Source organism: Ambystoma mexicanum, chromosome 3p, assembly GCF_040938575.1.
Source record: "Ambystoma mexicanum isolate Mex_15411 chromosome 3p, UKY_AmexF1_1, whole genome shotgun sequence".
In the NCBI taxonomy this organism is placed as follows: Eukaryota; Metazoa; Chordata; class Amphibia; order Caudata; family Ambystomatidae; genus Ambystoma; species Ambystoma mexicanum.
In genome coordinates this window covers 1,039,947,430-1,039,969,375 of record NC_090925.1, presented here as the reverse complement: position 1 = coordinate 1,039,969,375, position 21,946 = coordinate 1,039,947,430, and the positions used below count along the sequence as shown (strand labels likewise).

Genomic DNA, 21,946 nt, shown 5'->3' with positions numbered 1-21,946 from the left:
TTCTGCCTCTCTCACCACCCTGGTTGTCTTTGGAGATCATTCTCCAACTCCAGAGCGCCGTTTTCCCCTATTCAACTGATCCACAAGTGCTAACAGTTATTTGGAGGCTGTGTCCTAGTTTGGCGTGCTTTTAAAAGGTAATTGTGCATGTTTTTGCAACTTCGAATATGATGCACACATTGGGCCTCATTACGACCCTGGCGGAAATCGAAAAACGATGGCGGAAATGCAATACCGCCATCGAATAGCGCTCGGTGCGATCATGACCCGTCACCGCAAAGTACGATGCCATTAGCGACACCGTAGTGAACGCTAACTGCACCAAGTACGCGCGCGCGCGCCATGCCAAACCGTAATTACCACCATGGCGCAACGGTACGCGAATTCTGACCCTAGCGGACATGCACCTAACGCCATCAAGCACGGCGGAAAGTACCATTCCGCCATGGTGAGAAGTACGGCATCGCGAACCAACCGTAAACGGCCCTACTGAGTGCCTGTACACCGCTCCCTGGCCACATTGTACAACTCCCCGTAGGTGCAATGAAGTCACACAATGCAACCAGTGAAATGTACTAGTCATCTATGCCTGCCAACGAACAAATGAATCTCAAGAGGGGCCAATGGGAGCTGCAGGGCACAGATGGCACGAATACAGAAGCTATACAAATGGACATGACCTCAGTCTCCCACCAAGAAACGCACGCAAACACAGGCACCTGTGACCAGCCATATTCCGATAATCACATCATTCCACCAATCCAACTGGCTGACCGGCATCTGTCACACAAAAGCTAATCCCCCGCCCCTGAGCATGACATCATCAAAACAGTCATATTGGCAGCCCTTATCCCTGACCTCACTGGGCTTCGTAGGCAAACGCGCCCAGCACAGTACCACGCAACTATACTCCGAAGCTGGAACCCAATGCAGATCTCCTCACAATACATCGCTCCCCAAATAGGAATATGCCACATCACTTGCAAAGAAGAACGCTACACGGTTCATATCAGAATAGAAATTTAATGCACAACAAATTCACCAAGCCCATACAGCCATTAGGCCATGAACTCCAAAATACATTTCACCATTGTGGGCTGCATCCGCAATAAATGACCAGCTACTTCTTGTGTGACGCCCTGTTCCTTCTTGGTACACAGGGGCTACATTCTCGTACGAAAAGGCAACATGGAAGCGCCTAGAACCGCAGGGCCGTCCCAATAGGGAGGCACTAGTCCAGCTGAAAGGCCGAAATGTTGCTCCTAGCCACTAGTACTGCGTAAGGGCATGTGGCCCATTGGCGATCGTCCCATAAGATCGTAATGCTGCTCCACTGATTAACACGAAGCAGCAGGTGTCGGGAGTAAAATCCATCTGCAGGAGTGGCATACAGATGGCAGTGGCAAAAGGGGAGGAGATACCTGTCACCCAAATGAAATGAAAAAGAATAGTATGGCCATCAGAACTACATTTGAATTACTCACTTCAATGATCACACCAAATCCACAGCCATATGCATGCTAGCCCACTCCAAAGGATCATCACCACCCAAAAACCACTTGCGAATCATAACTATCTATATCGAGGTGAAAACACTATCACAAACGAGTGTACCTGTGCATGCGTCTGTTAAAACAGAATCCATCAGATGGGATTGGTAACGTGCATAGACACAAGTGTCTGAAGGCGCGTCGAGACAGGGAGGGCTCAACAAGGCCAGATAGACGATGGTCCCACTATGGCAGCCCTGCACCACATAGCGCAGGGGAGGCGGATAGATTCCAAGAAGCCCTGTACATGGCAAACTCTGTATCAAATCATCTGTCCATGCATCCATACATCATTCCCTCATCCCGTAATGAAAACGCCTGTTTCCATACTCACATAACATGTGAAATTTCCATTGAGTCTGTGCGTTATGCAGCCTGCAAAATCCACTGTGCCCCAGCCCGTAATTCCAGTGTTGTGAAGTAACATGTATTTGGGAACGTCCGGCCTTATCGCCCACTTCGCTATTGCGCATCCCAAACTATTCATATCAATCATTGCATCCTCGCCATGGCCCCTGTCCCAAGGACATTGAACAATAGAACGTTATATTTGCAGTCAGACCTGTGGGCATCTCCTCGCCGCTAGCTGAAAACCGAAAGCGCCGCCCTTCGAATTCCTCATTTGCAACATCACGTCGAAAAGGCATCTGTGGCCGCTTGAAATCACAAATTAATCCATCTAGTGCGGCTGTGTGTGAAAATGGCAACTGCCTTCACTCACAAATGGGACGCCCCGCCCGTCGGTGAACCTCGGTACAGTGTTGCATGAGGGTCCACCGTTACTCGAGTACTACGTTCCACTGACCCTTCACAAGTCTGTTCGCGACTGCAAAGATAGTATGTGAAACAATGGGACCATAGCCGAATGAACATATCAACCAATGTTACACTGCCATCGGGTACAAATACATGATTGTAATAGCAAGATGCCATTCGTCGAATTGCAGCGTTGTGTGCGGGACGTGCTCGCCCAAAGGGGAGAGCAGCTTGCACAGGTGGAATGAATCACCACAGGTGGAGGCCATACAGCCTGAAAACACATAAATTGCACACCCAGTCTCCTCCCACAACCACACCCACTCCGAAATGCTACCGGCAGGACTAGCTATGTTGGCCCTGGGGGACCTGATAGCACTGCAAGTACTCCAACTTCAAGAAGAAGACGAACACCAACTACAACCGGCCGCACGGAGGAGACGCAGGAGGAGGAGGAGGGCAAGGCAGGGCCAGCAAGGGCCGCCAGCACAGCCACTACCACCACGCAGGCAGCCCGCAATCCCACGCCTCCGAGCACATCCGTTCAACCTCACTGATGAGCGGATCCACACCCTCTACCGTTTGGACCGGGACACCATAACCGCCATTGTGGACATGACACAGGCTGACCTTGTCAGCATGATAGATAGCCCAACCGCCATCCCACCCCTACTGAAGGTGGTGTCTGTACTCCACTTCCTGGCCACAGGCACCTACCAGCACACAGTCGGACAGTTGCATGGCATTTCACAGCCACTGTTCTCACGGACACTATTGCAAGTGCTCGATGCCCTCCTGCAGCACGCAGACGACTACATCTCTCTACCACGCTCGGAGCAGGAAATTACCAACACAAAAGTGGGATTCCATGCACTTGCCGGCATACCGGGTTGCATTGGTGCCATCGACTGCACCCATGTGGAATTGGTCGTCCCACATGCCATGGAGGCCCAGTACCGCAACCGAAAACAATTTCATTCTCTGAATGTACAAATGGTGTGTGACTCCAACAGGATCATTACACATTGTTGTGCCCGATTCCCTGGATCAACCCATGATTCTATGGTCTTGAGGAACTCTACAATACCACGCTACATGGAGCGACACGCAGGGAACAGATCCTGGCTACTCGGTGAGTCTCATTTCATGCATGATGATGTGGGGTATGTGATGCGGCAATGACCTGGCAGGAAGGGGGGGGGGTGCGTACGTAGCAATGGCATTCCTCAAAATTCCTTTATTGTCCACATACAGGTGATGCCGGGTATCCACTGAAGAGATGGCTCCTCACACCAGTCCGGAACCCACGGGACCAGCATGAGGAGGACTACAACCATGCCCACTCACGTACCCGTGTAGTCATAGAACAGGCATTCGGCCTACTGAAGACTCGTTTCCGCTGCCTCAGCAGGTCTGGCGGGGCACTCCTGTACCGCCATGTGAAGGTTGCAAAGATGGTCATGGCATGTGTCATGCTCCACAACATGTGCGTACGTAGAAATGTGCCCATGCCCCCTGACGCAGAACTGCAAGCACCTGAAGATGGTCATGATGAGGGTGGGGATGTGGCAGCACCTCAAGGAGTCCGCGAGGCACAGGAGGGCCGTGACATTCGTCAGCATCTCATAGATGCATGCTTCTAGCACTCACGCCTGGTGGCTGATACATGGACACGGGACTCGTGGCACTGTGTGTGTCTGGAACATGCACAATATGGACTGTACGCCTATAATGGCCTCGTACACAAAGATCAATGTCCACACATCTCATTGGATGATCGTGCATTGTTTATGGCATATGTGATATCATGTTAAACACCCTATCGACCCGCCACCCAAGTGAGCCCAACACACCCCCTCCACCCTCCTACCTCCCCCCCGAACACCAGTGTCCAAAGATGCTCATTGTCAGTGGGCAGTCGCTATTGCAAGCCCCCTCTCCGGGTATCAGGGGCACCCCTGCCTGTGGAGCGCAGGTTCCTCCCAGATCTACGTTGGGGGCTGCCCTGGACGGAACTTGCAACGGATGATGTCTCTGCCTGCTCACGTCCATGCATGTCCCTAAGGGTTTGTGAGAGCTCAGTGAGCACACGGCGCACTGCGGCAAGTTCGGCACATACGTCTTTGGACGTCGCATGCAGTTCCCCCCTCAGGCTCTCGGTGCTTCTCTCCATTTGTACTCTCAGGCTCTCGGTGCTACTCTCCATTTGTACTCTCAGGCTCTCGGTGCTACTCTCCATTTGTGCCCTTAGTGTCTCTGTACTTCTCTCCATTTCTGCCCTAAGTGTCTCAGTTGATGTTTCTATGTCTGCCTTAGTGCCCCCACATTCATCGGCATGGTCCTTGAGGAGCGTGGCCAGTTGCTGCTGTTGCACGATTACCTGGTCGAGGGACTGTTGCCTCTGCTGGGCCATGGCCATTTGCGGTGGTGTCACAGAGTGGCTGATCACCTCATGTTGCCTTGCCACAGGGCTTGTGGGGGATGGCCAGTCGTCGTCTTGTGGGTGCCCCTGCGTGGTATCCTCATGGTGTACGGGATGGAACAGACAGGGGGATTGAGACAGGTCATGGATGGATCTAACTTCGACATCCCCGTTTTCTGTGTCGGAGCATGCTGCCATTAATGCAGTGTCACCTATGGTGCTGCTGCCACCAGAAGCAGTGCCTACTGTGGCATCCATTGGGGGGACCTGTGGTGGTGCTGTTGTGGGCATGCTGGCTGCTGGGGTGCCTGTTGGAGTTCCCTCCTCTGTGCTGCCACTTGATTTGTGCTGCTTCCGTGTCTTGATGCGTGCAGCTGAGGTGGAGGGTCTTTGGCAGTTGGTCTTGGCCCTCTTTGCAGGTGTGCTGGTAGGGGTGTCCTGGAGCTCGTCGTTTGGATCGGACCCTGTGGTGGAGTAAAGGAGGGCGAGCGTTATTAATGGGTCTGTGGGAATTGGAATGGCAATGTATCACATGCATTGGGGTGGTACCTGAGGGTGATTTGGGTCGGGGCCTTGGAGGTGGTTTCATTTGTGTGTGGAGTGAGGGTGCAGTTGTTTTGCAGCCTGCAGTTAGGGTGTGCCTGCTGCACGTGTAGAGGGTGTTTTTAGGATTTTTAATTATTTATGTATTTGATGTGAGTTTTAAAGTGTGCTATCAGGCCTATGTATGTGGACGTTCTCCTGGACATGTGTTACTGTTGCACTATGTGGACACGTGGTACTTCACATGATTGGACATTGTGGTTTTGGCATTGTTTTATTTGGGACACCTACCTGATTCTTCGGATGTCTGCACTCCTTTCTCCATCCCTCCGACTCCCTCTATGCTCTCCATTCCAATGGTGGAGGCACAGATTTCTTCCCAGGGGGTCAACTTGATGGGTGATTCCGATCCTCCCCCGGTAGCTGTGGCAATGTTGCGGTTGGCAGAAAGTATGCTACGGACGCATATCCGCAGGTCGTCCCATCGCTTTCTGCATTGCTGTGGGTTGCGGGGTGCGGTCCCCACCGCACTTACCCGCTGTGCCACCAGGGCCCATATGGCCTTCTTGTTCGCAAGTGCCGTCCTGGTCATTTGCGTGGAGAAGACGGCGGCAGCATTCTCCTGGAGGGTCTCTGTGAGCACGGTGAGTTCCTCATGGGAGAAGTGGACCTGCCGCTTGCGGTCGCACGCTTTCTTCGCTACTTTTCCCATTTTTCTTGGTTTCACTAGGGTGGATGACGGGTTGGGATGTGTCTCAGGGTAGTATTTTTAATGGTTGTGTCTAATTTGTGGTTTTATAGGTGTACGGCGTGATGTTTCCCGTTCCGGGACCATGCTTTTACTTCCGTTTCCGTATATTTCCGGTCACCGTACTTTCCGGTTGGCGCTCACTGCGGTGTCCGCTAAGATGGGTGGCGGTATTGCACCTAGGGCGCCGTACGGCGGCGGTGTGGGCCGTTTTGGGGTCATTTCCGCCATCGCGGACTTTGCACTTCCGCCATGGCGTGGTGCTCGTGCCCGATGGGTCGGAATGAGCCGCACTTTGCTCCGCGTGCAATGGCGGAAACGCTATTTACGCTATGGCGGTCCGGTCGGTTGATTTCCGCCAGGGTCGTAATGAGGGCCATTGTTTATGTCTGTGACAACATTTTCTGTTAGGGATGTGCCAGAAACATGTGCATCACACATATTTTGTGTTGTATTTGTTTCTGGGTACATATGGTATGTGCATGCCATTGGAGATGTGCAGGTTTTTGAGAATCTTTTCCAGCTTTTGTTTAAAATGTATTTATTTTGTTTGCATTTTTATCATAAAAATAAACAGTTAAGACACTCCAGCCACGCAAAGAAGAGCTAGAAATAAATACTGAAACTATCCCCATTTAGTATCTATCATGTAAAGCCAATTGGGAAGCACAAATTTACAGACAACCAGATATGCTCTCTAATTCTCTACCATTGATTTATTGGGAACCCACAAAAGTCCAAGCCTCCATATAAACCATGCTTTTCCCTCCCAACAGGTTTCAGTCTCTGGTTAGAATGCTCCTGGACTGCTCATCTAATTTATAGTTCTTACAAGCTTTTCACCCTCTCCACCCAGACAGCATGGCCACCGGTGTTTTCCACCCAGTTGTCCAGAAAACCTACTGTTTACAAGTGGAAGTGTGCAAGCTCTTCAGATGATTAGGTCAGATGATTCAGAGTTCCTCTACTTAAGAAATAATTCCTGCAAGTAGATCTGGCCCACGATCCAGCCTACCCTCCTCACCGCCATGCCAGTACTTGTTCCCCCACCCTCCTTGGGATTCACTCCTTTAGATCGGGGGTTCTCCCTAACCTAGTACCATACTTTCTGAGTTCCATGTTCACACTTGCTCAGCACACTTCCTTTGTCCCCACCACCCCTGCTTCACCTTGGTTTCTCTCCACCACTCCTCCTCCATATCTGTTTCCACTGCTGATATTTCCTCACCACCTCCAATCATTCCCCAACGTCCTTTTGATCTTTCCCAACCTCCTCCAATAACTTTCCAGCTCCCTCCAAAAGCTGTACACCCTTCCTCACCTGATGTCTCCCAGCCACCTCAAAGAAGCCACCACTTTCTAAAATCAGCTCTACAACGACACCCCTCAAAACTCTTCCAGTCTGCTCCAGCACCTCTTACCACCTATCTTCTGATGTCCCGCAACCTCCTTCTTAAGAAATTAGGGACACTAGGACTAAACGCTCTCCGGTCGACCCAGGTTATAACAAGCACAACATGCAAAATATAAAGACCGGGGCGGGTGGGGGAATGGGGTGTAGAAATTCACTTTCACAGGATATCACGCCAGCCTAAGGAATAATTAATGTAGAGAGCAAAAGAATTCAATTCACTCGCTATACACAATCTCAATTGAGGATTTATTAATATACAAAAAAGCATTGTCCTAATTACAGTAAAACTCCAATTCATTTTTCAAGATACAACTGACAAAAATACCTAATTACACATATTTTGTACACAAAAAATTCAAAAGAACCGAATTCAAAATTGATCTGTCTCCCAGGAGGGTTGTCAAAGGTTTTATGAACCTTAGGTAACGTGTAGAATTTGGGTACTATTGTATTTGTTGTGATCAGATATTCTGCTTCCCTTTTTGTTATCCACTGCCGTTCACTTGCTTTCTCCACTTTCATATTTATAATAGATTGTAACCTTTCAGTGGGGTCTAGATCGATTACTTGGTAGAAGGAACTGTCACTCAATTGGCGGTCATATTCTGTAATGTACACCTCTCCTTTATCAGCCTTTCTAATCACTATGGTCTTGTTATCCTTCAATGATTGTACCGCTTTCCATTCTTTATTCGATCGATTTTTTAATACATTTTCTTTTTTGCTTTTTATTTCGAATGCTTCTAATTCAACCAAAACTCTTCTTTCAAAAACTATGGGCTCTGGACTAAAACTAGTTGTCAGAGGACACAAAGATGCCCCATCCACACCTCCCCAACACCTCTTTATCTCTTCCTTCCGCCGCTCCCCAACCTCTTCCAATTCTTTCTCACGCTCTCATTCTGCACACTTCCTCCTTTATAATTCTTTTCTCCTCCAATCTCCTCCTCCACTCTCTGTGCCACATCCTCCATCCACCCACTAACTCCCTCCAAATGCCATCCATCCTCTTGCCTGAAACCCCCCACCTGGGCTTTTTATAGGGTCGATTCCACTCCCCTTGGCTTTCACAAGGAGGGTAGGGGCGGGGACTTGTTGTGACTGCCTATTTTATAATACCTTCCTCTAGGGCCTAGTGAGGTAGAGGCTATAAGTAAGGGGCGGCCATATCTATTTCTATTCAACCAGTTTAATCTGCCCTGCATGCCTGAATATTGCAGTCTCTTGTGATTAATGATAGAGCAGGTCCACTCAGCCCTTCATCAATCCCAAGTAGATAAAATGAGTACCATTAAGTTGGGCAACAATAAATATCTGTTATCTGTCAATAGCACCAAGATGCTCCTCTGAGGGTGAACGGGTGCTCTATTAAACAAGTAATGTTATGGTAGAGGTATGTCAATGTAATATTCTCCTGGGGCATCTGTGTGCTGCTGCGGGCATTTTGAGGCCAGGATTGTTTTTGTCTGGTTATTGGGAAAGCATTTGGGCCTTCTGCAACTGTTGGATGCAGTGTCAGGTTTGTGGATCTCGCAGCACCTGAACTTCTTGGTTGTTTGTGATTGTAAGTTTGTGGATGAAGCAGCTGGACTCTGGAGCCTGCACAGCATAGACAAATCCGTGGGAGGCATTGGGGATGCTGCCAGAGAGTGTTGGTGTCCACGAGCATTTTCTCCCCACTTAAAGCTGGCAGGTACATTTTTCAGAGGGGCATCAAGGTACCTCTGTGCCCTAACCTAAAACCTAAAGGGGTTTAGTTACTAAGGAGTCAAAGGGCCTCATTATAGGTTTGCCAGTCCAGAAACAAGGGTGCCGGTAAGCTCACTGGCACTCTTGTTTCTGGACCGGCAAACTATGTGTCTGCCTGCCGTGACCGCTATGCCCAACAGGTCTGACCCTGCCGGGGCCGTGCAGCCGTGTTAGGCAGACCATTCATAGAAGCACCGGCACCGTTAGCAACAGTGCCGGTGCTTCTGAGTCCCGATTCCCATAGAGTCCTATGGGAATCTTACATAGCCCGATGGCACCGGGAAGTCAGGCGCTGGTAAAATATTACGAGTCCAAGGGCAACCTGCCGATAACACTGTCAGGGTTACCACTGCACTCATAATGTGGCCCAAAGAGTCTGTTCTAGTGGACTGGTCATGGGACCAGGGGATTGTGGGATTAGTCATGTTCATGTGACTCTCCCTTGCTAAGCAAACAGGCCACAGTGCACAGTCTGACGGAATCCCAAAAATAGCTTCTCCAGGCCACCATCCTGGAGCATAGGGGGATCCCTGGCTCTTACCATCAAAGCACTGACAACACCTATAGCCAAGCAGTGGATCTCGTCACATATGTTATCTTCACTTTTGCTCAAGTTCCCCTGTTAAGGCCCCTTTAACTTTACAGCTGGGGTAATGACTGTGCTCCTGCACCAAATTTCAGTAGACCTAAACATTTGTAACAGCACTAAGTATTCAACCTGGACAGCCAAGCATATAAAAGAGCTAACCCACTCACCTCTCTCTTCTCCCCCTTAGCCTGACCTAGCCCCCGCCCCTAACGCTTTTAATTTAAAAAAACATGCCAAAATAACAAAGGAGCTGTTGCTCTGTTTGGCATGACATGCTTTGCTATTCACATGGCGGAGTGCAGCAGAGTGTCTGCAGTTATTAGCAGTGTTGAATCTCTGACAGTCCCGGATCTTTGTTGTGGCAAGATGCTGTTTCAGAGAGGCTGCTTTTAACGTGACCCGCTTTGGGAGAAAGACTGCGTAATAGCATGGAGCACAGAGGAGTGCTGCAGAGTGTCTGCAGTTATTGGCAGTGTTGATTCTCTGATAGTCCCGGATCTTTGTTGTGGCAATATGCTGTTTCAGAGGGGCTGCTTTTAACATGACCCGTTTTGGGAGAAAGACTGTGTGATAGCATGGAGCACAGAGGAGTGCTGCAGAGTGTCTGCAGTTATTGGCAGTGTTGGTTCTCCGACGGTCCACAGATCTTTGTTGTGGTGAGTTTCAGAGGGGCTGCTTTCAACGTGACGTGCTTTGGAATTAAGACAGCAGGCCTCATCACAAGTTTGGCGGTAACCCTTAAATGCGGCGGTAGCGCTATTACCACTGCATTTAAGGGTCCGCCACATCACAGGCTTGGCAGATTTCCCCCCAGCTCTAAGCTGGGGGGAAATCTGCCAAAATTTCACGCTCTTACCACCGGAGGGAAATCCGCCGGTGGTTACAGCGCGAGAATTCCCCATTGAGCCCAATGGGGAATGGGGAATTCCCGAATGGGCTCAGTGGGGAATGGGCAATACCCGTTCCGCAAAACCCGTGATCCGGCGCTATTAGCGCCGGCGGGTTTGGCGGTAGGGCTATTAACGCCAGTGCTAATAGGGCCGCCGTTACCGCCCAACTCGTGATGAGGCCCAGCGTGATAGCGTGAGCACAGCAGATTGCTGCAGAGCGTCTGCAGTTATTGGCCGTTTGTGGTAGCCATAAAGTGGCGAGTGATCTCTCCTTACACTACTATTATATCTGCCTATCTCGTTCATTTAGTCGAGATGTATGACTTACGGAGTAAAGCTCCTTAGCAAGCTGTATCATGAACATATTTATAACGAGCATGTAGCCTATTCAACAATCTACTGTTCACGCCGATTCTCATTTAACCAGCAGTCCTCCCTTTCTACAACGCTCAATCAGTCCTGTCGTTTTATCTCCGGTCCTGCCGTATTATCTCCCGAGCCATACCTAACGGAAATCCCTGACACGGTTCCAATTGTTGTTGCTTTGATTAGTCCAATCCGGACTTCTCCAGTGAGGCCAATACCATCCGAGGCTGTTGAAACATTTACATCTTCGGCTCCATCTACATCTTTAATAATTCCAAAAGTTGCAAGCGCGGTCCCTAATGTAGTCTCCCGCAAAAATCAAGGATTTATTTCAACTACTAGGCCCAAGTACTAGGGCAAGGATTGTACCAAAAGCACAACACGTTTCTACTACCAGTGTCTCTAACTATATTAATGATGGAAGCCTCTTGGACTTAGATCGGATGAATGATAATAGTTCATCATATCCAAATCTTAACGGGCATGTCAGATCTGAGTGAGACCCACAGTTGGCCTCCTTCTTAGACAACTTATCTTAACTGTTAGATTGTGGTGAATCCAGGGCTATGCCTGTCAGTGACTTGTCGACTTGTATTTCTTCTCATCATTCTCAATTGCACCAGACAAGTGAAACATACTGCCCCCATCAATTTCAGCGCTAAACATGGTTTTAAGCCCTTTTGTCAACTTATATGACAGTATCAGTTTGGAGTTAAAATCACATGCAATGTGAGTGAGATCAAATTGTAAGTGGAAATGCTTGAATCCAGCTTAAACTTCATCATGATCATTCCAAGGATACTAAGCCTCAGAGTCCTGTGCTTACTCAACAAAACTAATGCTAATGTGGCAATGGATGACATCCCCATCATCAGCACCCCAACTGAGAATGTACCTGCAGAGTGAAAAGGGAACCACTCTGAAAAATCAATAAATAGAAGGAAGCAGGCTTTAACAAAAGACATTCTAGGATGTTTCTTTGTTGTCTGCATCCGACTGAAGAAGCAGCACAGGCCAACTCATCAATAGAACTATCTGAATCGACAACATTGTCAAAGAGATTTCTGTTCCATCCCAGAAAATATCTAATAAGGCTGGAGGAGTGGGCCCTAGTCACCCACACTAGTCAAGTGACAAATATGTTTGTCTAATGCCTCAACAGTGGACACTTCGATTTGAATATGGTCAGCTGTCTACTGCCACCAACTCTACCGTTGCCTAAATCGATGGAGGGTACCAGGATTGTAAAGGCTGTCAAATGTCAAACTGATTCACTCTCATTGCGGGAGAACTGCTGCCCTCCTCCAACTTATCTATACCTATGCAATCTAATTTTAACTCTTGAAATTCGGAGTCACATGATAAGTCTTTATTTGCAGTACACCACTTCTTATTCCGATAAATTGATATTTGAATTTGTACTTCCATCTACAAACATTATATTTTAAAAGGTTCAAAAATCCTTAAACTTTTTCATGAAATTCCTTGCTTACTTCTGTTAATGTCAAAAGATATTGAACTGGTTTATTTCATTGATCGCAATAGAACAGATATTGTAGACACCAAAATGGTGTCTAAAATGCTTTTACATTAATCTGAATTGACAAATGGGTTATGACCTTTCACCTCAGGGCTGTAATACGACATCAAGTTGTAATCAAGTCCCCCAATTTAAAAAAGGAGTCTTGTATGGTGATGGGGAGGAAATCTTAGATGCGATGTTCGAACGATGCTCACACTAAACGCTTGGTACAAATAATAAACGGCCCACTTAATGTTGGTATTACCTTGGATGACTGGTCATGGCTAGCAACTGCCCTTTCTTCCAAGGAGAACTGGCTGGTGGACAAAGGAACCGGCCTCTAGGTAACAGAAGTGTATCGCAAATTCACTATTCTGTCATGGAATTCGAGAGATCTCAATAAACTTTATAGAAATGTAGAACTCTGTCAATATCTCAAAAACACACAATTTTGATTTTACAGGACTCATGAATTTGTTCCCCGGTGGTATTGGATGGATATCAAATCATTCAACAATTTACGACCTGTTATAGTGGTGGCCGCCCATGAAGCAGTCTAATTATTGCAATAAACAGACCTGATTTTCTGCAGAGTAATGTAATATATACTTCATGGAACTTGAAGGTTTGGACGGAACACAAAGCCACTGTTTGTGGTTGTGCGGTGTTCAGATTGTACATACATGCAGTGCTGGGAAGTTTCTTGCATCTGTCCAGTTTTATGAAGTGACTAACTTCCTCATGTAATTGTTGCAACAAAAGGTTAATAAAAATTGTTTTAAAACCATACATCTGATTTGGTTAAACACATCATTTCAGACTCAGTATATAGAATTCTTGCAATAAAAGTAACACTGTACGGTACCTTTGTGAAATCTCTCCTCATCTTTAATGGAACCCATTGATTACCATAATAGATTCTTTTCTGTTTTCGATAGGCTCTATCTTGGAGCAATATGGCAAACACCTTGAGAATCCAGACATTTTTAATTGCATGGGACTTGAACTCTGACTGTAGAGCCGCATCAGAAGAGAATGTTGCACAGCCCCATTGACCTCTATATTCACCAACTGATAAATATAGAAATGGGAAAAAGTGGTTAGATTTAATGTTGGTATGGCACCTCCAGCTGAATAATAGGAATGTATCAGGAGATACACCTAGAAAAAACTCTTAGAGTAATCAACACCTTGAGTCCTGTGTTGACTACATTTTTTTAACTCCAAAACCTTTTGAACTTTGGGGAAATTTCACAGTTAATTGTTTTTAATGATTTTAATTTTACATTTGTAGAAGCATGCAAAGCCCTGGGCATTTAGGTGAGGTTGCAGACATGGTAAGTACAATGAAAGAGTATAGTATAAGGTTAGTTGAACAGGGGTGTCTTGCTCACCTAAATTATAAGGAGCATTATTCATTGAGAACACCAAGAAACGAACTTGCTTGCAGGATCAGCAACATTTACCTCTAGAACATGCACATTGGTTTATCTTTGAGAGTACAAGGCTCCAGAAAAAAATATATTCTTACTCCTGTTCATTTTCCAACTTGTATTCATGATCATTTTACTAATAATAGGAAGAGACTCACTCTGAAGTCCAAGGCGCATGCTTATAATCACAAAGCTCCGCTCAGGAAACGTGAACTAAGAGCACACCCGAAACTAATTAATAAATTAGACTGCTATGATTCAGCGAAGGTGGAACAAATTTGTCTCTCTCGTCAGCATTACAAACAGTTGCATCAAAGTCACCAGCATTTGCTTTTACAAAAGTACGGGGAGCCAATTCTAGAAACTGTGACTACTAAACACACTCTCAATTCTTGGACTATAGTTATCTCTACTAAACAGACTGATCCTCGATGAAATCCAGAATCTGAAGAAAGGTGGGGATCGTGTTTTTTATCGCTTCATAACTCGTCAATATCTGATTGCCCCTGTGATTATTCACCAACATGGGAAATGGATTTCATTTTGGTTGATGTGTAATTCTTTATTTAAAAAAGCATTGAATTCCAGGACCCCTGATCCTAATGGCCTAAGTAATTATGTTCTAAAAAGCCAACCAGATCAATGGCCTGCAATACGTTACTTGTTCTTGAAAAATATAATTTTATTCCAATCCACCCCTAATTCCAGGAAGCTTTCTTTCATAATTTCCGATATGCAATAAAGGGGATTGTCTGAACCCTGCAAAATACCGACCCATTGCTCTCTTTGATGCGGAAAGCAAAATGTTTGCATCATTAATATTACACGAACTAAAGCAATGGGTGGTGGCTACGGCCGTCTGAGTAAATTCCAAACTGGCTTCAGGAAAAGGATCATTACATCCCTAAATGGGTTCATTATGGACTGAATTCACCATAAGGTTTGGTGCAAAGGTACCCCTCCTATATATGCAGCCGGCATTGACATTTCTTTAGCTTTCAACACAGTCAATAGAAATGTACTAGGGCAAAAATTAGCCGGCTGGTCTATTCCCAAACCACAGCTGACCATGTGAATCCATTTACATACGGACAAGTAAGGCTGGATCTACAAGGCACCCTCTCTCAAGTTTCCAACATTTAGAGGCCTTAGACATTGATGTGTGCTAGGTTTCTGTCTTTTTAATTTATACATGCCCGGCATGGGAGACAATGTTTGCTCCTTCTCCTTTTGCCGCTCCCAAGCTCAGTGAATTTAAAATCCATTGGCTAGCATACGCCGATGATGTAATTTTACTGGATCATAGAAAATTGGGTCTACAGCGCCTTACTAATGGCACTATTTTATTTTCAAATACCAATAATCTAACTTTAAATGTGAACAAAACGATTTCAGGGTAGGTCCACTATGCCTTATAAATATACTTGGAAAATTGGTACAACAACACTAGACCATGTCACACAATTAAAGTATGTGGGGTTTTTTCTTGACTCCTCACCATGTAAAAAAGTCATCTTGCAAAGGCTACATGTGAAAGTTACTGTTTACTTTTCTTAGATAACTTGGATAAATAAAGTGTATTGCCAATTCTCAATCATCCCGCTCATGAATTATAATTTAAAAAAAAAAAAAAGTACCTTCACTCCTTTATGGTGGAATCTTGCCATCAATCTTCGGGCCCATTCCTGTTAAAACGTTAAAGTAAAATCTGGAACAAGTCTCTCGCCCTACCAAAAAGTGTTTGATTTTGATTATTTGTTATGAATTAGGTCTAATATCACTTATTGGATGGCTGAATTGGAACATTTCCTCTTTTTATAGATCATTTCTGGTTCCACCTCATAACTCGTTGTTCTGTGATTTTAAAAATAGTATTCTAAAAATGAAAAGCTGGTACTGTACATAATTTTATGATAAAGAGCTAAACTATTTTACAGAGTATTTATGAATCTGCCGACACATTAGTCTGCAATCCTATATAATTTTTTAAAAAGCTTTATATAACAGATTGATGCGACACAATTGAAATCAATAGGCTTTATACAAATTACAGACATATTCCAAGACTTGATAAACCTGTGGGCATTCTGACAAGATATTTATAGATAATTATAATTATATCTGATCGAATTTGCAAACGCATACTGTAGGTTACAATTACTGTGATTTAGATTGAACCTCATTCCTATGGGAGACATTTTGGCCCAGTGCTCCAACTTATCAACACAGGAAAATCTTAGTTGTTTCTGTGGTCAATTGGACACCCCCCAATCCTGAGAACACTTCTAAATCCAGTGTCCGATATTGAGCAATTTACGAGTTAATTTTTTTAGGACCTTCGTTAGTTCAGATGAATGGTTGTTGGTGCCCGAATTTTTGCTACTCTTGTCTAGTGGAAATAAAACCCGACTAACAATTGAAGTTTACATTTTTTATATAGAATGAATCTTAGCACTATAAAAAGTTAGGATGAAATTTGAATCTTAAATATTACATTTTATTGTAAAAGTCTTTGTGGATTTCCATGTTCTAGTATTATGCACTATTTATACTAGCATTTGCACTTTATTAATGTATTCTATATCTCTACTTTACTTGGTTATATTGTGTATCAACTTTGTGTAAGGTTTACTTGTTTAAACCATTGTCACAATAAAAAATACAAAATGTACATGTTTCTCACCCTTCCTCTGTTGTAGCGCAAGCAGTTAATGCATACGGCTGGTTCCTGGAAGGTTGGAGGTTTGGGGTTTGAGCCCATTCTGAGGAGACAAAATTCAGAACATCCAATCATTCTTATTTAGTTTATAATTGTTGGCCATTAAAAACCGGCAGTGTCACCCTACCTATCTCCAAAATGGGGATAGGGTGTTTAAATAAGAAAAACTTTCAGTACAGAGGTACCAGTCTAAGCAAAACCAGGACATCTGGTCACCCTACAGACAACTTCACTTAATACATCCACTGGAGCACTCTCTAAAACAACCTGCAGGCAGGTGAGCAGAATTATTGGGTATGTGCACAGTCAGGGTAGATATAATACGTACTGTTGAGTAACACCACCTACTACTACTGCGTTGAGACCATTCAGTTTATAAAGTACATAATTAAATGATAATGATATGATATGTAATTTATAATGCGCCTGTACGCAAGTGTTTCTAGGCGCGACAAGGCAAGGGAGGAGAGGGAAGACAGATGGAGGACAAGACAACCGATCTTACTAGGCTTTGTGTCATACAAATTGTGCAAGTGCGACAACGCAAAGTGCTGGGGGAACTGAGAGGGGGAAGGGCCTGGGCCGGGGGTGCAATTAGGGCAGCATTGATCTGAGTAAGTGCAGCCAGGACAGCGCAGTTCTGGGTGAGTGCAAGGAGGAAGGGGACTCTAGGGGTTACAGTTACAGCCCCTAAGTGCATGTAAGGCCCAGAGGCAGTGCAGGGGAGACTGATCACGGAGGAGCCTTATACTCAGTGGGACTCTGCGTGTAGCCATGCAACCAGTTGGTGACGCAGACAGGTAGGTCAGCAGGGGAGGGAGAGAGAGAAAGCAGAGAAAGAAAGGAAGGTCTTGAACTGCTTCGAGAAATTCAGGTGGTCCGGCTCAAGTTTGAGAGGGGCAGGGAGGCCATTCCAGAGGGAGGCACCTGCAGAGGAGAGAGATCTACCCCCTACCCCACTCTCTGCCTGGAGAAGCGTCTGGCCCTCAGAGAGTTGGAGGTAGCTGAGCAAAGGGCTTGAGAAGGAAAGTGATTTGGAAGAGAGAGTTGTGTGTAGTGCAGGCGCTGGCCTCAGAAAGCCTTGTGGACGATGCAGAGGGTCTTGAACTGGATCCTTGCAGCCCGCGGGAGCCAGTGGAGTGATTTCAGAGCTGCAGAGAAATGGTCCCTGGGCTTGAGGCCAAAGATAAGTCTTGCAGTCCTGTTCTGGATTAGTTGCAGAGGGCGGAGAGTAGAAGAAGACAGATGGAGAAAGAGACTGTTGTAGTGGTCCAGCCTAGCGAGAACCAGGGCTCTAGAGACAGTGAGCTTCTAGGGGAAAGTGAGAAAAGGAAGAATACCTCTGAGGAGGTGCAGCTGGTAGTGGGCCTTCTTGGTAAGTTCTGTGATGTGCAGAGAGAAGGAGAGGGTGGAGTCAAAGATGACACCAAGGTTTTTTGCCTCACAAGAATGTGAAGGAAGAGGACCCAAGGAGGGCAGCCAGAGCGAGAAAGGGAAAGCGGGAGCAGGAGTCCCAAAGAAAAGGATCTCTGTCTTAGTCACATTTTGGCTGAGGTCATTGGTGGTGCACCAATCCTGAATTGCGGATAGACAGTTACGATTGAGAGAGAGAGCAGAGAAAGCTGAGGGGGTCCTGAAAGAGAGATGAGTGTCATCCGAGCAGCACTGAAAGTTAGAGGAGAAGGTAGAGATCATGTGGGCCAAAGGGGCCAAGTAGACAATGAAGAGCCAGGATGAGAGGTTTGAGCCTTGGGAAACACTGCATGTGGAGAAAGAGGTGGTGGAGAGAAAGGACCCAAGTTGGACCTGTGAGGGTCGGTCCAGGAGGAAAGAGGGCCACCACTCCAGGGCCTGATCGGTGATTCCCAGGTTCTCACAGAGTCACTTGATCAGGATGTAGTGGTTAACTGCGTCAAAAGCAGAGGAAAGGTCTAGGAGGACAAGGACAGAAGAAAGGCTCGAGTCAAGATTAGAGAGCAGATCTTCGCTGGTGTTCAGGACAGCAGTTTCTGTGCCTCTGGCTGGTCTGAAGCCAGACTGAGGGTCATGGAGACAACCAACAGATTCAGTGTGGAGAGTAACCTGGGTGATGGCCAGCTTTTCCAGGAGTTTGCCCAGGAAAGGAGTGATAGAGATTGGGTGATAGATTTACCTGACAAGTAGGATTGGCAGAAGGCTTTTTAAGGAGGGAGTACACAAGGGAGTGCTTGAGGAGAGTGGGGAAAGATCCAGTGGCAAAGGAGTGATTGCATAAATCGACCAAGGCTGGAGCTAGGGTGGCGAAGTGGTCCTTGATGGTTCCGGAGGAGCAAGGGAGCACCTGTTTGGACATCACTTTCATAAATCGGACTTGTCTAGAAACCTTGTCAGGTGTTGTTAGAGAGAAAGAGGAGAAAGGAGGAGGAGGGGGAGAGGGGGTCCATGAGAGGGAGAGGGAGAGGAAGAGGAGAGCGGGGAGAGGATGTCCTGAGTTTTATTGGTGAAGTGAGAAGCCAGAGCCATACAGAGGGCCTGGAGGGAACAGGAGAGGTAGAAATGGCAGAAGGATTGGCCAAACCCTTTCAGCTTTTAAAGAGTTTGACAGTGTTGTTAGAGGCCACAGCGACACAGACTTGGATGTGGACTCTCTTCTTGGACAGGATAGAGAGTCTGTATTGCCTTTGGTGCAGGCAGCAGGCTAGTTTGTCAGAGGATGCGCCCGAAGCCCTCCACTTCCTCTCAGCCACGCTGCACTTGGGTTTCAGGGCGGTGAGGGTTCAGATGGATTCTCATGAAAGGGGCAAGAGTTTTGGAGATAGAAAGATGCAGGTTAGAGAGGGCTGTGTCAGAGTGTTTGTCAGCCGCAGCAGTAGAAAGAGCAAAGAAAGTAGAGGCAAAGGCCTTCATGGGCCGAATGACTGAGAAGGTAGCTGGCAGTGCTGGGGTTGGCTTTGCCTGCGGGACTGAGAATTTGTTTGGAAAGCAGAAAGTGGTCAGTCCAAACGAGAGGAGTGATTAGAGGGTTAGAGAGGGGGATGTCTGAGGAGATGAGAACATTCAAGGTGGGTCTGGCAGAGTGTGTCGGACAGGAGGGTAGAATAGAGAGAGAGTGTTGCAGAGGTTTGGGAAGAGCCCAGAGGAGGGATTAGAAGCATCCAGGTGGATATTGAGGTCTCTGAGTAGGAGAAGGTGAGAGGTAGAGACAAGGAGAGAAGAGGAGAGGTCAGCCCACTCTGAGAGGAAGAGGGCAACCTGGCCAGGTTTCCTGTAGATGGTGGTGACAGTCAGAGAGATTCCAGAAGAGATAGAGAGCCTGCAGGGGAGGCATTCAAATGAGGAGTAGGCCTGCGCAGGAATAACAGATGCAGGGAACCACTCCGGAAAGATAAGAGCTACTCCCCCTCTGGGTCGGTTGGTTCTTAGCTCGGAGAGGATGTTGTAGCCATCAATGGTGAGAGTGTCAAAACTTGTGACAGAGCTGGCCGTGAGCCATGTCTCGGTGAGAGCGAGGACATCAAGGTCAAGTTCTTCGAGGAGGTGGCAGATGTCAGAGGAGTGTTTGACAGCAAAGCGAGAGTTAAAAGTATCTATGTGGAGCAGATTGCCAAATTTGAAAGACTTCCAGGGTGGGGCACAGCCTAGAGGTATACCCAGCAGAAGTGATAGAGGGATATGAGAGAGGGCAGAGGTGGTAGTCTGAGGTGGCATAGTAGCCAGAGAGGAGGAGGAAGGTGCCAGGGTGGCGGCAGAAGAAGGAGGTGGCAGAGGAGCCAGCGAGGTGCTAGTAGGAGTAGCAGGAGAAGGAAGGAGGTTGATAAGACGGGGAAGACACCTATCAAAAAGGAGGAGATTGGGCTGAGGGCCCTGGAACAAGACAGCACCATTCAGATAGACAATAATGATGGTCTTAGAGTAGTGGAAGGAGGCCAAGAGAACCTCCCACTGAGTGCCACAATTGATAGGATGGGAAGAGATAGGAAAGAGAGCCGAGGCCATATGAGATGTCCATAGGTCTGTTGAGGGAACAACAAAGAGGATGTTCCCAGCGTTCGTGTGTTAAAGTACTCTTTTTTAAATTGTGTTTTTGGTTAATACAAACCTTTCCACATTTTTAGTACAATTTTAAAAACTTTTAAAAATGTTTAAAGTACTCTTAAAGTATGAACTATGGCCACCTAGTTAATTAAAGAGTATTAAAGGTTCCATCATCATTATTGCAAAGAGACCCCTTCTTGTATCTTCTGCCACTGGCTGGCTGAGATTATGTTGAATTAGTTATGTTAGGTTGTACTGATGACTGCTAAATACTCAAGGAAAAAGCATATTGGTGGGGGAAATCAGGCATTCACCACAGTTTGGAGTCGCCCCTCATCACCATGTCTCGACTGAGCTTGTTCTATCAGTTCACCAAAGACATGCAGTGCCTGGTGCACTGTTGAGATCTTCAAAGTCGGTTGAAGTGAGGCATTATTTTCTACAATTAGGTGCATGGGTCAGACAATTTGGGTCCCAGGAGGATACAAATATCTATGTTTTTCCTGACCGTTTCCGCCAAATTCTTTTTTTTTTTTTGCCTTATTCTCTTCCACTCTCCTTTTTCCTCTTCATGGGTGCTGGGTTTCCTCTCCCATACTCCTACTGAATCCCGCCTTCCGAGTGCTGGAAATTGAAATTATTTACTGTGGAAACCGGACCAAAAGGGTGTGGGGGAGATGGGTGCATAGTATAAAAGACACAAACCCTTTAAAATTAAAAAGTTGCATTTTAATGTTTCCTGCAGAGAGCAATACTATCAGATTTCACAGGCATCCTATCCATGTTCAAGTCGTCCTGAACTGCTTCTAACTTGCTGGGTTCGGATCAGAGGCAGATTTAGCACTCGGATGACAGCCAAAGGGCGAGCGTGCTCTGCCTTGTCCTGGTCCGACACCTTGCCAATCTCCTGACACCAGGCACAATACACATGCACTCATCCCTGCTTGCTGGCAGTCAGGCACAGTCGAATAACAAAGAGCAGCCTTAGCGCTCGCTCACAGGACATGGCTAAACATTTGTCACGGTTCATGGGGGCCCATTTCAATATGATTGGGACCCCCTTGCCTACAGTCAGTGGTGCTGGGCACAGCCTGTAGCACCCTTGGGTTGCTTAAATAAGAATGGATACAAAGGAATGCTGTTGAATCTCATGGGCCAGGCAGAAGGAGGGGAGCTGAAACACTAAACTGCACTGAAAAGTTAGTGATGGCTCTGTCAGAAAGGTGCTAAT

General features: G+C 46.6%; 1 long non-coding RNA gene across 2 annotated transcripts in view; it reads right to left on the bottom strand.

The window, feature by feature from the left end:
• The window catches only part of LOC138581214 (uncharacterized), a 76,005-nt gene that overhangs the window by 13,481 nt on the left and 40,578 nt on the right, over nucleotides 1–21,946 (bottom strand). Inside the window, exons 3-4 of one of the 2 annotated variants that reach the window (XR_011304474.1) lie at nucleotides 16,666–16,744; nucleotides 13,415–13,620 (exon numbers count right to left, since the gene is read on the bottom strand). This is a non-coding gene — a long non-coding RNA (uncharacterized lncRNA). The remainder of the gene's footprint in view (nucleotides 1–13,414; nucleotides 13,621–16,665; nucleotides 16,745–21,946) is intronic. The other variant, XR_011304475.1, reaches the window with a different exon arrangement.